This window comes from Eulemur rufifrons, chromosome 29 (assembly GCF_041146395.1).
Source record: "Eulemur rufifrons isolate Redbay chromosome 29, OSU_ERuf_1, whole genome shotgun sequence".
Taxonomy (NCBI): Eukaryota; Metazoa; Chordata; class Mammalia; order Primates; family Lemuridae; genus Eulemur; species Eulemur rufifrons.
Window position 1 is genome coordinate 57,061,057 of NC_091011.1, and position 14,685 is coordinate 57,075,741.

At 32.5% G+C, this 14,685-nt stretch overlaps 1 non-coding gene across 1 annotated transcript; it reads left to right on the plus strand.

Annotated features, from left to right (window-relative positions):
* Positions 1-13,592: 13,592 nt before the first annotated feature.
* LOC138377670 (U6 spliceosomal RNA) lies at positions 13,593-13,699 on the plus strand. The gene has a single exon (XR_011231835.1). It is a non-coding gene; the product is annotated as a U6 spliceosomal RNA (small nuclear RNA).
* The last annotated feature ends 986 nt before the right edge of the window (positions 13,700-14,685 follow it).

Sequence of the window (14,685 nt, forward strand, 5' to 3'; positions counted from 1 at the left end):
TGCACGTTCGTAGGTAGATCACTCTTCCTCACTCCTCCCTTCACTGTGTCATTGGAATATAATCTATCAGTCTAAGTGGATGTCTCTGTCAGTTGTATCTAAACTAGTTCTCATATTTTCTATCATAGAAAATTGTTAATTTTCTTTTTATCATCATGAAGCATGATTGATACTTATTTCTTTTCTGTATGTTTTGTGTGCTGTCTGCTTCACAAGAACAAATTGCCATAAGGTTTGAGACTGCCTTGTTAAATAGTGTATCTCCCTGCACCTATTAGGCTGTCCAACACATTGAGGATGCTCAAAAATATTTATGGGCTCAATGAATGCTCCTGTGAGAAATATATTTCTGGCTCTGTGTGAGTGAATGTTGCACATATATTAATATGTGTTTGATACAAATGGACTCACATTAAAAGGATACAGACCTTAATTCAGAATGTTCTTGCTAGTTTTGGCTGTTTTAATGAGAAGTCACTATAAGGAAAAGGATGTCTTTTTCTAAAGTGCCTTTTCCTTTTAGTGCTCCTTAAAAATTGTGTCTAAGTTCCTTTGAGTATATTTTATAAAATTACCCTGACTAAATGCAAGTGGGCAAGGAATAGAGTGAATTGGTTGCTGCTGTACACTAATAGGGTCTTAACTACATACTTGAGATCACTTGGGATGCACATTCACAGCCATGGCTACGCTGCTCTGTGGCACTGTTGAAACTGTAAACAATAAAAAGACAAAATTGTTACCTCCCCAGAAAGAAACAAAAGACTTCAAATCTACTCAGTCAGCACAACTCTCGAAAATTGTTCCCTTGGAAAAAGCAAATGCTCAGGAGCACAGCTGGTTATAAGAACAGATTTACTATAAAACACATGTACGAGTGTATTTACATACACTTAGATGTATGAATAAACATAAACCCACTAAAAGCTTAGTTATGTCTGGAAATCTATTTTATTAAGCACTCAACATTTTGATAATTCTGTGATTGGGATCTTAGCTTAACAATAATAATTATTTTTTTCGGATGAGTATTTCTTTTATCTTGCATGTAGCCAAAATGGAGTGGTTTTCTGTGATTATTCACAGAAATGAATAGGTTCTGAGAAACAATAGGTAAACTCAATAAGTTAAAAATTGAAAACATTATTTTGATATGAAATTTTATCCTTGTTTTTTATTGTATGGCCTGGTGAACATAGATGAACTGAAGGTAAAAAAGTTGTGTGCAGATGGTTTTAGGTTTAATTCCCAAAATAAATGTTGCTCCTAAATTAGTTTTTCAATATTCAAAAGGCCTGAAACTTATCCTAAATCTCAGAATAAAGAAATATCCTGTTTTGCTTAAAACTTTCCCTGAACTCCAGATCTCAGTTAGGCACTCACAGCTCTGTGTTCTCTAATGATTTGAATACACAGTATATACTTTATTGCTATGATTAGCCCTTTACTTATTTTAGAAGACTCAACACAGTAGATATGAATCTAATTTCATAAGTAATGATTAATAGTACAAATAGACTAAATGTTGTACAAAGGATTTTTAAAAAATAACTTTATGATATATGCAAGAGATTGATTAAAACAAAAGGAAGCAGAAATGTTAAAGCTAAAATGATGTTAAAAAAAAAAAAAAAAACCTCTGGAAGAGTCCTAGGCTTCAATTTTATTAGATAAAGTAATTTTTGAAGCTTAAATTACTATGACAGATAAGAAAAGGAAAGATAACTATGTATTACCAGAAAAATTATCAGGAAGACTATATTTTTGCACAAAGCAGATGCCAAATAAAATTTTTAAATTTAATGATGATGAATAATGTTTCCACAAAGATGTGTTTTACTTTTAAAAACTCATTTTATAGCCTTCATTTTTCCTACCAGTGTGCAATAATATATACATTTCTAACTGCACTGTTTATATACAGTATGTAAGAAATTGAAATTGGGAAACTCTCTAAGCTTGCAAATAAATAATTTACATGAAAATCACCAAAATCCAGAAAATTTATGAAATAAAGGCAATGAAATATAAAACAATGAACACACACACATGTATATATGTGTGTGTGTGTATAAAACCTATCTGATTGGTAATTTTCTAAATAAAAAAATGCTAGAAAAAGTATAGTGAAAAAGATACTACCAAACTCTTTTGGTAGGAATATAGATTTTTCTCAACTATTTTGAAAATAATTGGGAATTATGTAATAAATATTGATCAGAGATAAGTACAAAGATTAATGTTCAAGCATATTCATAGTATTTATTATAATAGTTACCACTTAGTGCAAGAAACTCTTAAATATCCAACAACAAGACATGTGGTACTCTACATTGGACTTTGGATCATTATTAATGATTCATGTTTTCAAAGTAATTTTAATGACAGGAAATATTCATGAGTTAAAATTAACTTTAAAATGAAGCATATTCAATTATTTGCATGTGTATATTATGTGTATATTGGTACAATTTCTAAGAAATAGTTTAAAAAGAAAATAAGCCTTCTTATTCAAAATGGCAAATGATTTCTTCATTTATCATTGCTCCACCATAAAATGATGATAAAGGAAGTAAAAGGTGTAAATTTAAAAGACAAAATGGGAGGAGGAATAATAGATGAAAAATATTGAAATATAGAGGGGAATTAGATAAAATTGAACTTTTGGTGATTGTTGCTCAGAGTGACCCTTTTGTAATGGAAACAATAGATCCTTGATAAGATATAGTCTTTTTTGATGGATTGCTGGATTTCTCTAGAGAAAACCATCCTCCTCTTCCCAGAAGACAAACAAACAAACAAACATGGCCAAAAAAAAAATCAGTGATCTGAGGCTGAGACTGGGAACAGTAAGTAGATTGCAAAAATAAGTATTTCAGGAGAAGCTGATAGCAACAGTGAAGTGGCTGAGCTAAATATTTTCCTCTTATGTTGAGGTGGGACTTTTAGGGAGTTGGACAGTTATCCCAGGCTGGTGACATTCCTTGGTTTCTGACAGAAGCAAAATCTTCCCTACTTAACATCAAGATTTCCTATTGATCAGAACAGCCAACAAACTTATAACCAAACTCACCAATCACATGAAGAGTCAAACCACCACAAATGAGAGTCAGAGGACAAATAATAAATAAGAGATTTAGACATTCATATACTACTACATATATTGGAACAGCTGCAGACTGAAGAACAAATAAGCAAGAAAGATTTAAATAAATAAAAGATGGAATCCCAAAGATGAGGAGAAAAGCAGGTATGATCAGGCAGTTAAAAAGGTAATAACTAAATGGAGTCTCTAGACATGAAAAACATAATTGATGATACTTTAAACGTAAAGAATGGGTTAAAAAATGTATTTAGTTCAGCCAAATGGGGAATTCACGACCTGAAGATATATCTGAATAAATGAACCAGAATTTGCAAAGTGGAGAAACAAGGGTATATTGAAGAGAAATTAAGAAACATCGAGAATTGAACAAGAAGGTCTAACAGACATCTGTCAAATAAAAATAGAATGTTTTCAGTTCTGACCAAGATGGACTAAGCCCATTGCAGCCTATGTTTCCCACTGATTAAAATAAAAAACTCTAGATAAAATATAGAAAGCAACTACCTGGAGACTGAAAAGTAAACAAAATTAGACAGATTGTGGGAGAGAATCCAAGCCTGAAGAAGCAACCCCGTAGGCTATGAGTTCCTCACTTGTTTTTCTATTCTCTCAAAAAAGACATATTTATTGTCTCACAGTTCTGTTTAAATAAGAAATCCAGGAATGGTATGTCTGGATTCTCTGATCTGTGTTCTACTGGGCTTTAAAATCAAGGTGTCAGCCAGCCTAGGCTCTTATCTGTTTGCTCTGGGGTAGAATCCACTTCCAGCCTAATTCAGGTAGTTGCAGAATTCATTTCCTTTTCATATGGTTGTAGGACTAAAGTCCCTGTTTTCTTACTGGCTGTTGGCCAGGGATCATTCTCAGCTTCTAGAGGCTGCCTGCTTACTTGACTCATGGCCCAGTCCACCCTCAAAGCCAGCAATAGCTCAATGCATCCTTTTAGAGCTTCAGATCTGACTTCCTTTCCTGCTGTATCTCTTTGCCTTACTCTTCTGCTTCTAAGGGCTCACTGGACGACATAGACCCATCTAAATAATTCAAAAATAGTTTTGTTATTTTAAGGTCAATTAATTAGTAATCTTGATTACATTTCACAGTTTCTGGGGATTAGACCATGAGATTTGGGGGAAGGCATCTTAGAATTCAGTCTACCACACTTCACAAAACCATAAAGAGATGATTCTTCTACTTTCTTAGACTAGTAAGAGTGCATCAAACTAAATAAAAAGCTTCTGCACAGCAAAATAAACAATAACAGAGTGAAAAGGCAACTTATGGAATGGGAGAAAATATTTTTCCTGAGATATCTCATAACAATATATTCAATATTATAATAAAAATTTAGGAAAGAGCATAATATTATAATATATAGAGATGGAATATATTTATATATATATATTATAAATATAAAATATTCCAAACAAGCTAATTTGGAATGAGGTTTTAAGGAGAGTAAAAAGAGTTTCTTTGTGAAAATAACTATGTAAAAACATACTTATATGAAATACTTAAAAAATTATGTTATAAATAATTGAGAGGACCTGTCCAAATACGATAAGAATAGCTTTCTAAGTTTGGGATTAATTTTCCTAAAGGTAAGTATTATTTCATTTAAATGTTTCATAAATATCACAAATGACTAGACAATAGCTAATTTTTATATGGTTTTGAAAAATTCTGAATTTAATAAAATATCAAGTATTTTCATGAAGACAAAATAGTAAATGTTATCAAAGACTCAAGGTTGCACATTTGTTCTGTAAGTTACTATAAACTAGATTTTACTATTTACTCAAAAATATATCAGCAATTAACTGAATCTTTAGGGCACTTCTACTGCAGACACAGCACACTTTATCTATGAATGCTAAGTAATAATTAGTTTAATGCCAAGGTTATAAGCAGGGAGGCATGCTTTTAATTGTACCATGTCAACAAGTTATTCACATATTCCGAGATTTTTAAAATGATATTTTATTTGTAATTTCATGAGAAAAAAGTGTGTGTGTGTGTGTGTGTCTGTGCATGTATTCAGGCACATTGCTTTTTAAAGGAATATGAACAGACACAGATTATGTAACATAAGCCTATTACAACTTTTATAAACTTAAAAATATAATCACACATTTTGTAGTGTTTGGTGGTATTTTATAACAGCTGGTTTTCTCACAAATGAGATGAGAACTATATGTTAATTTTCAAAAAGAACCGCCAAATCTACTGGTAAATAAAACACTCAAGTCTAGTATTAGTTTGATGGTCACACTTCTCTCAGGTTGAGTTTTCGGGAAATAGAATTCATTTTACAAGTGGGAACTATTTTGTGCTTCAGAGTTTTATTTTCAAAGGAAAATCCAACCTAGACTCTGAATGAACATTTGTATAGCATTATTTCATAGATAATAACAAAATAAATATGCTTGTTTTCTATTTTTTTCATCTTCTCTCTAAACAGTCAACTTGGAATCTTGTGTTTTCTTTCATAACAACAGGTTTGTGGAAACCTAGTCTTCCTGAACACTGAGGCATGGTATAAGCTTTTCATCCAAAACCCAAATTTATCCCCCTAACTGTCTGCTCCCCTATCTGCTGTGTTCTCTCCTTCCAAAGCCTCTGCAGTGCTCCCTCCAGGTGGGGCTGCCTGGCCTCACTTATACCTTCTTCTCCCTTGCATCACACTGCAACTGTCTTAGCTACTTTCTCCTTTTATCTGCTTTTCCATAATGTCTTGGATATACGTTTACTTGAACTCACTGACTTAACACAGTATATTTTTATTAACTTACCCTTACAAGCTTTTTCTTTCAATACAGTAGATTTTTAGTTATATTAATAATGAATATGCATATAATCCCCTTCATTTTTTATACTTGGTAAAGTCCTATTCATCCTGTAAAATATAGCTCAAATATTACCTTTTGTACATAGCAACCAAAGATAATTAGTAATTTTTCATATCTCATTAACATTTATTAATTATTCTTACCACATTTGTTGTAAACTTACGAAGTTTTTCACAATTTAATTTTATTTATTTTAGTTACAGAAAGAATACAGGTGTACTTTTTTAAAAAATCAAACACCACTCAAAAAATTATTCAGAATTCCCTCCTTACTGATGCTATGTTTTATAGGGTACGTCTCACATACAGGAACTATCTCACTGGAAAACCAATTTCTTAAAAACAAAGACAAAACAAAAATTATACCAACCCTTTCCATTCAGGTACTTAAAACATTTTATCCAATATGTTGTTACATAAAAATGTAGAGTAATGATCTCCTATATTTATATTCTGCAAATACTTTATACGATACCTAACATATTTTAGATGTTCAATATATATTAAATATTACCCTTAAGTCACAGATTTTCATAGTTTCAATAGAGTTGATATTTTAAAGCCTGAAAAAAATCCAAACCTTGCTATATTCAATTGCCTAGTTTCCAAGTGGATCAGTTATTCAGATAACAGTAATCAGTATTATGCCCTTCCAAGGTACATGTCATCTAGAAAACTGAAGATATTATTATTATCTGGAGGTAAATGTCATTGAATAACCTCAAGTCTTTAGAAAAACTCAGTTTGGTTTTGTAAATAATTTTAGTAGTCTTTGGGCATTGTTTTATGACTCATAATAACTAAATAAAATGTGGAGAGATATTTAGTTTCAGTAAAAAATAAACTTAGAGAAAAAAATAAGGTCTTGCAGGAAATTTGTTTTGGCATTATAAAGCTGCCAAGAGGAATGCAAAATGATTTTTCTGGTCTAAACAATGTCAATTACTGCTTTGCAAACAGAAATGGCAAAATTCTATGGAAACAATTGGGGCTGGATTAATCGCTGGACAATTGCCATCCTTACTTTATAATCTTTTCTCTTTCAGCCATTGTGAGTGAATGCTTACTACCCAAATAGTTTCTGATCATCCATCCTGTGAAAGCACAATAGTTACTGAGTTTCAAAGCTTTCATTTCTATGACTTTGTTAGGAGTTAGTCTTGCGTGAATTTTCACAGAATGTGTGAGCATATATTAACAGGAAGGTGCTGTAGAATTGATGAGATCATTAACAAATATCAGACAGATGTGAACTCAAGTGGACCAACGGTGGGCTCTGTGGAAAGGGATTATGATGTGGGAGATAAGAAGCTGGAATTCATTATTGTAGAGGTTACTGAAAAATGTTATTTCCCAAATCACCATCCATTTGTCTTCTGAAAGAGTTTCCATTCTTGTCCTTCATCCATGCAACTCTTCTGTTTCAGGTGAAGCTGGCCCTGGGTTCTCAGAATGAGCATGACTGGTTTAAGGGCGAGCACATTCCCACACCCATGAACAGTTACTGGCTAGAGAAACCAGGCTAAACGAAACAGTACACGTCATGCCCTCAGGACACGTGACCCAATTTGGGTCAAAAAGAAATAAGAAAACAGTTGAGATAGGCTTCTGAGAAAGAATTTTCTTTTTCTTGGGAGGGAATTACTGGAAGAGATAACCACATCCTTCCTTGCCTTGTGCACACTGTGTACACACTTGAGGCCTGGCACGCAGCATGTGAGAATGAGGCTGTCTGACAGAGGCTGTGACACAGGTCTGCACAAGCACTTATGTGCGTGGGGAGAATTCCGTAGTGATCATGGCATTCTGAATCAGATTTTTCTGATGCTTTAGAGGAATAGGAATTTCTTTTGACTGTAAGAATGTTTCATTTTATTTACTATGTATATTTAGTTCTTCTTATAAAAATTCATTTCAGAATGGCATGGTAATTGTTTTTAATTAAAATTCACAAATTACACTCACTTTATGCTACTTAATAACTACATTTTTCTCACACAATCTCTTTTTTCAAAATCTTTTTGCACAACATTGTGGTTTTTTTTTTTTTTTGGTATTGATGTCATTCCATGAATAAAAGTTTGATTTGTTTAGTTACATGGTGTTCAGTTTGTTTAGTATTCATATAGAAACATATGAGTGTTTCCTTTTCCTATCTTATGACCAATGGTACCCGTTTATATACGAACCATGACTCAGGGAACAATATGAACACATCATCTTGAACTAATTGGGGGTTTTCCTCTCTAATATCATGTACCTGTTATTTTCAATTAAAAGCTTCAAAAAATCTGAGTTCAATGTCTGTTCAGTGTAAGTTTAGGTTTCCAACAGGTCTGAGAACTAGTTGAAGTCAGGAAAAAATTTTTATTTCAATAAATATTTTAGTGGGCAACGTATGTAACCTGAAATTCTGTATCCCCCATAATAAGATGAAAAAAAAAATATTTTAGTGACTATCCATCACTGGAGATAGATGCATAATGCAGAAATATTCCAAGCCAGGAAGGATAATATATTCTAATATGTGTATGTACTGAAACACACAATGAATAAACAGATACATCCAACAAATTCAGATTTTGAAAAGTGCCATGAGAAAAAAAAATAGGGTAATGAGATTGACATACCTGTGGAGGGGGAAAATTTGAGATGTATTATGTTAAGTCAGTGAATTCAAATAAACGTATATCCAAGACATTATGGAAAAGCACATAAAAGGAGAAGATAGTCCTCTGTGAGGTGAAGAGAACAGTAATGGGAATAGCCAAGGGAAGAGGAGGTTTCAGCACAGACAAGGAAGTAAAATGAACCATGAGACGGCTCAGGGCTTGGCATATTCAACAAACAACATTTTAAGAATAGGAGTTAGCATGAGATGAAATTGAAGAGTTAGAGAAGGGTCAGTCACTTCGTTATAACTGCCATGATAACCCATAGAAGCTGTTAGGTGGAGGAGCAGCATGATTCTTATTTTTAAAAAGTTACTCTGGTTGCTTTGTGGAGGAGGGATTTGGGGAAGCAAGAAAAAGACTCAAGAGAGACACTTGAGAGGTTACCACTAAATCCTACGTATGAGATGACAATTTAGATTTAGATACTGGTATTAGAGAAGGAAAGCAGTTATAGATTTGAGATATATTTTGGAACTGAAAATTTAGGACTTGCTGATGGACTAGATAAGAGTATTAAGAGAAAGGGAGGAATTAGGTTTTGGTATGGAGGAGTAGGTGACAATTACATTGGCTGTACTTAAGATGTCTAACTTCAGGAAAGAGAAAAAACAACTGGTGGTCTTTTTATTGAGTTCATTTTAAATGTACATTATGTGAGTCTTTCAATTTGATCAAGTATACTTCTGTATTTTTCAGTAATGACCAAGTTACTCCCATTTATATTTTTATATTTTGGTCTATTTAAGCACATGCATTTTTTTAAATTTGTGGTAAATAGGTTCTTCTTTTCCATTATGTTTTCTAACTAGTTATCATTAATCTATAAGTAATTAGTTTGGATTGCCAATCTTATTGCCTTGCTAGCTTGCTAAATCATTTTATTGTTTTGTAACATTTCTTTTGTTTTTCGTGGCTTTTCTAGATGCATGAATATGTCATCTACAAATAGAGTTTTAGCTCTTCCTTTCATATTCTTAAACTTTTACTTGCTTTCTTTTATATCATTCCATTGGCTAATGTCATTAAAATAATGTTAAATTGTAATGGCAACAGCAGGAATTCTTGTCTTGTTTCTGATTTTGACTACCTCCAGTGTTTCAATGTTGTGTAAAATGCTGAACTTTAGACTGAGAAATACTTATTTTGTCATGATTGTGATATGTGCACCAATTCCTATTTATTGATGGTTTCATTAAGAATAGAAAATCATCTTTATTTTCTTAGCATCTCTGAGATACCACCAAGATATGTATTCTTAGATATACTACTGTGAGTAATGTATTAATGGATAATACATATAGAAGGGTACTTACACCCCTGGAGTAAAATTTTGGTGATGTTATTTTATGTCAATGTTTTTATGTTTTAAATATTTATTTATTTTTATTTTTGCATCAGTGTTCACATGTGTGACTGATCTCTAATTTCCTTATTCTTTCCTTTTTTTTTTTTTTTTTGCAATGTTTATCAGGGTTAGGTACTTGCTTTAAAACTAATTTGGAGGTCTTCCTCCCTTATTTTGCTATGGTCTGGAACAATTTACAATACTTGGGATTGTCTGGTCTTTAAAGGTTTGGGAAGTTTCAATATGAATCCATCATGGTCTGTTGCTTCTTGTGCAAGTAGCTCTTTGATAACTTGATCTTTTTCTTAAATAAAAATTGATTTCTTTCATCATGCTTGGAGTAAGTTTTAGTAAACTATTTTTTTTCCTAGAAAATTATCCATTTCATGTAGATTTAAAAATTATTTATGAGGAGATTTAAAATTTTCTCAAGATTTTAAATGATTTGATGATTATCATACCCCTGTTATTTCTTATTTTTTCTAATATGATTTTGTGTGGTGAAATGTCTGGTTGATTTTTTTAAAAGAATTAGATTATTTATATATCACTTTTTTCTAACTCATTATTTCCTGCTTTCATCTTTATGAATTCCTTTCTTCTCTTTCTTTTGGTTTGCCATTTTTCCCTTGACATTTTGAATAGGAAGTTTAATTTATTATTTTCATTCTTCAATTTTTAGTTATATAAATATTTTTCTTTCAAGTACTGTTTAAACTATATCCCATAAATTCTTGTTTTATAGAGGGCCATTTGATCTCCATGTAAAAGATTTTAATTTGATTTTAATTTTTTATTACATTATGATCCTTTTGCATTGGTCAGAGACTAAATGTTTCCTTTTCAACTTTGTGTGATCTATTGAGATATTATGTCCTATAATTTTTATTTTTCAAGATTTTTTTTCGTGTACAATTGGTAAGAAGCTATATGCTTTAATTTTGGGCTGTATATCTCAATACATTACACAGATATAGATATGATCTATCTAGATCCTCACATAATATTTTTGGTTGATTTTTTTTTTCTTTTTCTACTCTGTTGTCCAGGCTGGAGTGCAATGGCATGATCTCTGAAGGCTTGAACTTTTAGGCTCAAACGATCCTCCTTCCTCAGCCTCCAGAGTAGCTGGGACTAGCTGGGATTATACGTGTGAGCCATCACGCCTGGCTAATCTTTTTACTCTTGATGTGTGTTAGACTGAGACAGTTGTATTATAATAAAGTCTTCTATATTAATGTGTTTCTAATGCATCTCCTATAGATGCCACTTTGTGAAAGTTGTTGGAATATTAGATGGTATTTAGAGATTCATAAGTGTTTTATCTTTGCTGTAAAGATACAACATTATAACATAACTCTTTTTCTCATTTAATACTTATTAGCCTGAATTATACTTTTATATCAAGTTGTTGTGCCTGCTTTCCTTTTTTGTTTGTTTTACCTATCATTCTTTTTACCATCCTTTGATTTTTTTGAACTTCTGGAATAGTTCTTAGGTGATTCTCTTGTATATAATACAAATTTGCATTTTGCTTTGTCAGTTTATCAGAATTTTTTTCCTTTAACAGATGTAAAGCCTATAAGCATTTACTAATTACTCATTTACTATGTCATCTACTTTTTTGAATTTTTTTTTGTTTTTATGTTTCAGCAATAGAAAAGTTTGCATTTTGGCTACAATGTTAACCTTTATGTAAATATCTTAGTCCCAATTATTCTTAGGAATATATATGGATTTCTACAATGAACAAATAAAATATTCACTTGGTAACTCTTCCTTCCACTTCCTTCCCTCTTTTATATAATCTAATTTTGGTCAATCGTATTATCTTTTTTAATGCTTATATTCTTACTCTTAAATATATGTTTCTTATATTCAAATGTTATCCTTTGACTCCCAACCACTACCTAAAGGGCAATCATTTATCATATCTATTTTCTCCTTTTTCTCTTCTACTCCTACTTTTCCTCTTTCCATTTTATATTAATAATTTTTGCTTATATTAATAATATTTGCTATTTACTCTCAGCCTGCCTTTCTCTTTCTCTCTTCTTATATGTTGTTTTACTTATTCAATGCTCGACACCAAAATTTTACACAGAATCTCTTCAATCAGATTGAGGGTGGTATAAGGTTGTATAAACTCATCTTCTAGGAGATTGCTCAGGAAAGACTCATAAATTTAAATTCGTGCATGTTTAAAATGATCTCTTGTAACCTTGATACTTGAAAGAAAGCATGGATGGGTAAAAATTATTGCCTCACACTTTTTTTGTGTGTGTGTCTGGTAAATATTGTACTGTTATCTTTTTGCATTTAATGTTTTTTTTTCAAGAAGCCTGATGCCAACATAATTTTCCTTACTTTGTCAATGGATTGTTGTTTTTGATTGGAGGCCTGTATTTTTTGTTATCTTTAAAATCTTATAATCTAAGTAACATAGTGTTAATATTTAGTATCCCAGGCCAATTTTCCCAAGTACACTGTAGACACTTTCTACATGCAGATTTAGATATTCTTTAAAATGAGAACTTGTATGCTAATTTAAAAAATATCAGTTCTGTCTCTTTGCTTGTTTGTTTATATTTTGTTCTTTATGTCTTTTTTTTGGTACTCTTGTTCTATGTACATTGGATTTTCTTTGCCGATTATGTACATTCCATCTTCTTCGTGTTTACTGCTATCTATTTCTTTCTCTCTACATCTATGATCTGTTCATTTTTTTTTCTCATTTCTGTCTTTTGGGTGTCATTTACCGTACTTTAAGTAGCTTCTATTATCTTTAAGGTACCTTGTCATTTAACTTTAATTTATAAGTTAATTTTGAATTATTTTCTTTCCTATGCTTTGTCATCTCCCATTTAACATCTTCTATTACCTGTCTCTCTATATTTGTCTCTTTTTAAAGTTTGTTATTTCTGTTTTTAGATGTTCTTTTACATCTATAATTTCTTGTTTTGTTACTTTAATTCTGGTAAGAATCTTACTTCTAGGCAGGTGTTGTCTTTGCTTGTTTGTTTAATGTGCTTTCGTCTGTGAAACCATTTTGATCCTCATCTTTAGTTTCTCACGAATGCCATGATTTTATTTTTCATTCATGAAATTTTCATATTTTATTCTCCAAGAATAATAACTAGGAGGATATTTTTTTTATGTGGCTGGTGGGGTATCAGGTGGCTTTTCTGAGTTCTCATATCAAGGGTTCTGCTTCTGTTGCAATAACAGTTTTTAAATATATGAAAACATTGTTTAGTGGTGGTGTGGTGGTGGCGCAGTTTGCTTTTATTTTCATATTCTATTCTGTTCCAGTAGGATTCCTGTTATCAGCTGCCTTTATTCCTCCCTTTGAAACTAGCTGCTGACTCCAAATGCAACCACTGCTGCAGAAATCACACACTATCAGATAATTGAAAGTCCTCATGGGACTCCACAGGATATAGTCATGTAAAGCTTTATAAAGGTAAAAGATATGTTACAGCAGCAGAGAGAAAGTATAGATATTCATAGAAGCCCAAGACTTACTAGTGCAGCCCTTCAGGGTCCTATATCAGTCACACAGGACATAATTCGTCTTTGGTTTATGAACCACCAATATACATGCAAGATACTTTGGTTTTGTGCTCACTTCTGCAGCATGTATGCTAAAACTGGAATGATACAGAGAAGATTAGCAAGGCTCCTGTGCTAGGATGACACACCAATTAATGGAACATTCCATATTTTTCAGGTATCAAAATATCACATGTACTTCCAAAATACATTTTGGAATTTATATATCATTTAAATTTATATAAACATTTATATATCATTTAAAAAATATATATACCTTGTTTTCATTAGCCAAGGCACAAGTTTACTGAAGAGTCTTTTATACACTGCTGTCACATAGCTAAAACCCAGGCTTTATAACTCGTTAAACCAGTGTGATTAACAACCTAAACATTTTTACTAGCCAATATAGATAACAACCTAACACAGCCTGTCTCCAGGGGAATTTCAGACTTTATACTACACATTATAAATCGATAGCTAGTTTACTTCATCCTTTTCTTAGTTGGAGGTCAATACTAGATGTTCAGGCTTCCTCAGAGACAAGCTTAAAGTTACCCAGACCAGCTGCAAGTCATCCCTATTCTTAACTCTCTTCAGAGACACTTTCCTAAGACTGCCTTTCCAGGCTCTTTCTCTTTGTTCCTGTTGACTGTGCTGTGATCTTCTAAGCTTGACAATTGCTCTCTGCAGTTCCCACTCAGGGTGAAGTCCTCTGTTTCTGGAAGCGACCCATTGGTAATGTTTTCTGCATTTCACCACTACTGCCTACTACCCACAATTCTGTATAGCTCCCTCCAGACTCACATGCAAGTGTGGGCTCTGGTACCAACTCTAGTCTCCGTTGCTTATTTCTCCTTTTACTCGTAAATTGAAATTTATGGTCTGGACAAGACGGCTGACCAGAGACACCAGATTGCCAGAGCATCTCAGTGAAAAGAAGTTTTAGATGAAAGAGAAAAAGCAAACAGACAAACATAGATCAGATGTGGGTCTGAAGGAAAGGTGCCAGAACCTTCAAGAGACTCCATGCAAAGAAGGTGTGGAGCACAACAGGAAGGAGCAAGTATTGGCAGAAATCAACCCCTGAGAGGCCTGGAGCCCAGTGAGAAGTGTAGGTGGAGCTGTTTGTTTCTCCCTCCCTTGCATCTCTGACAGTCC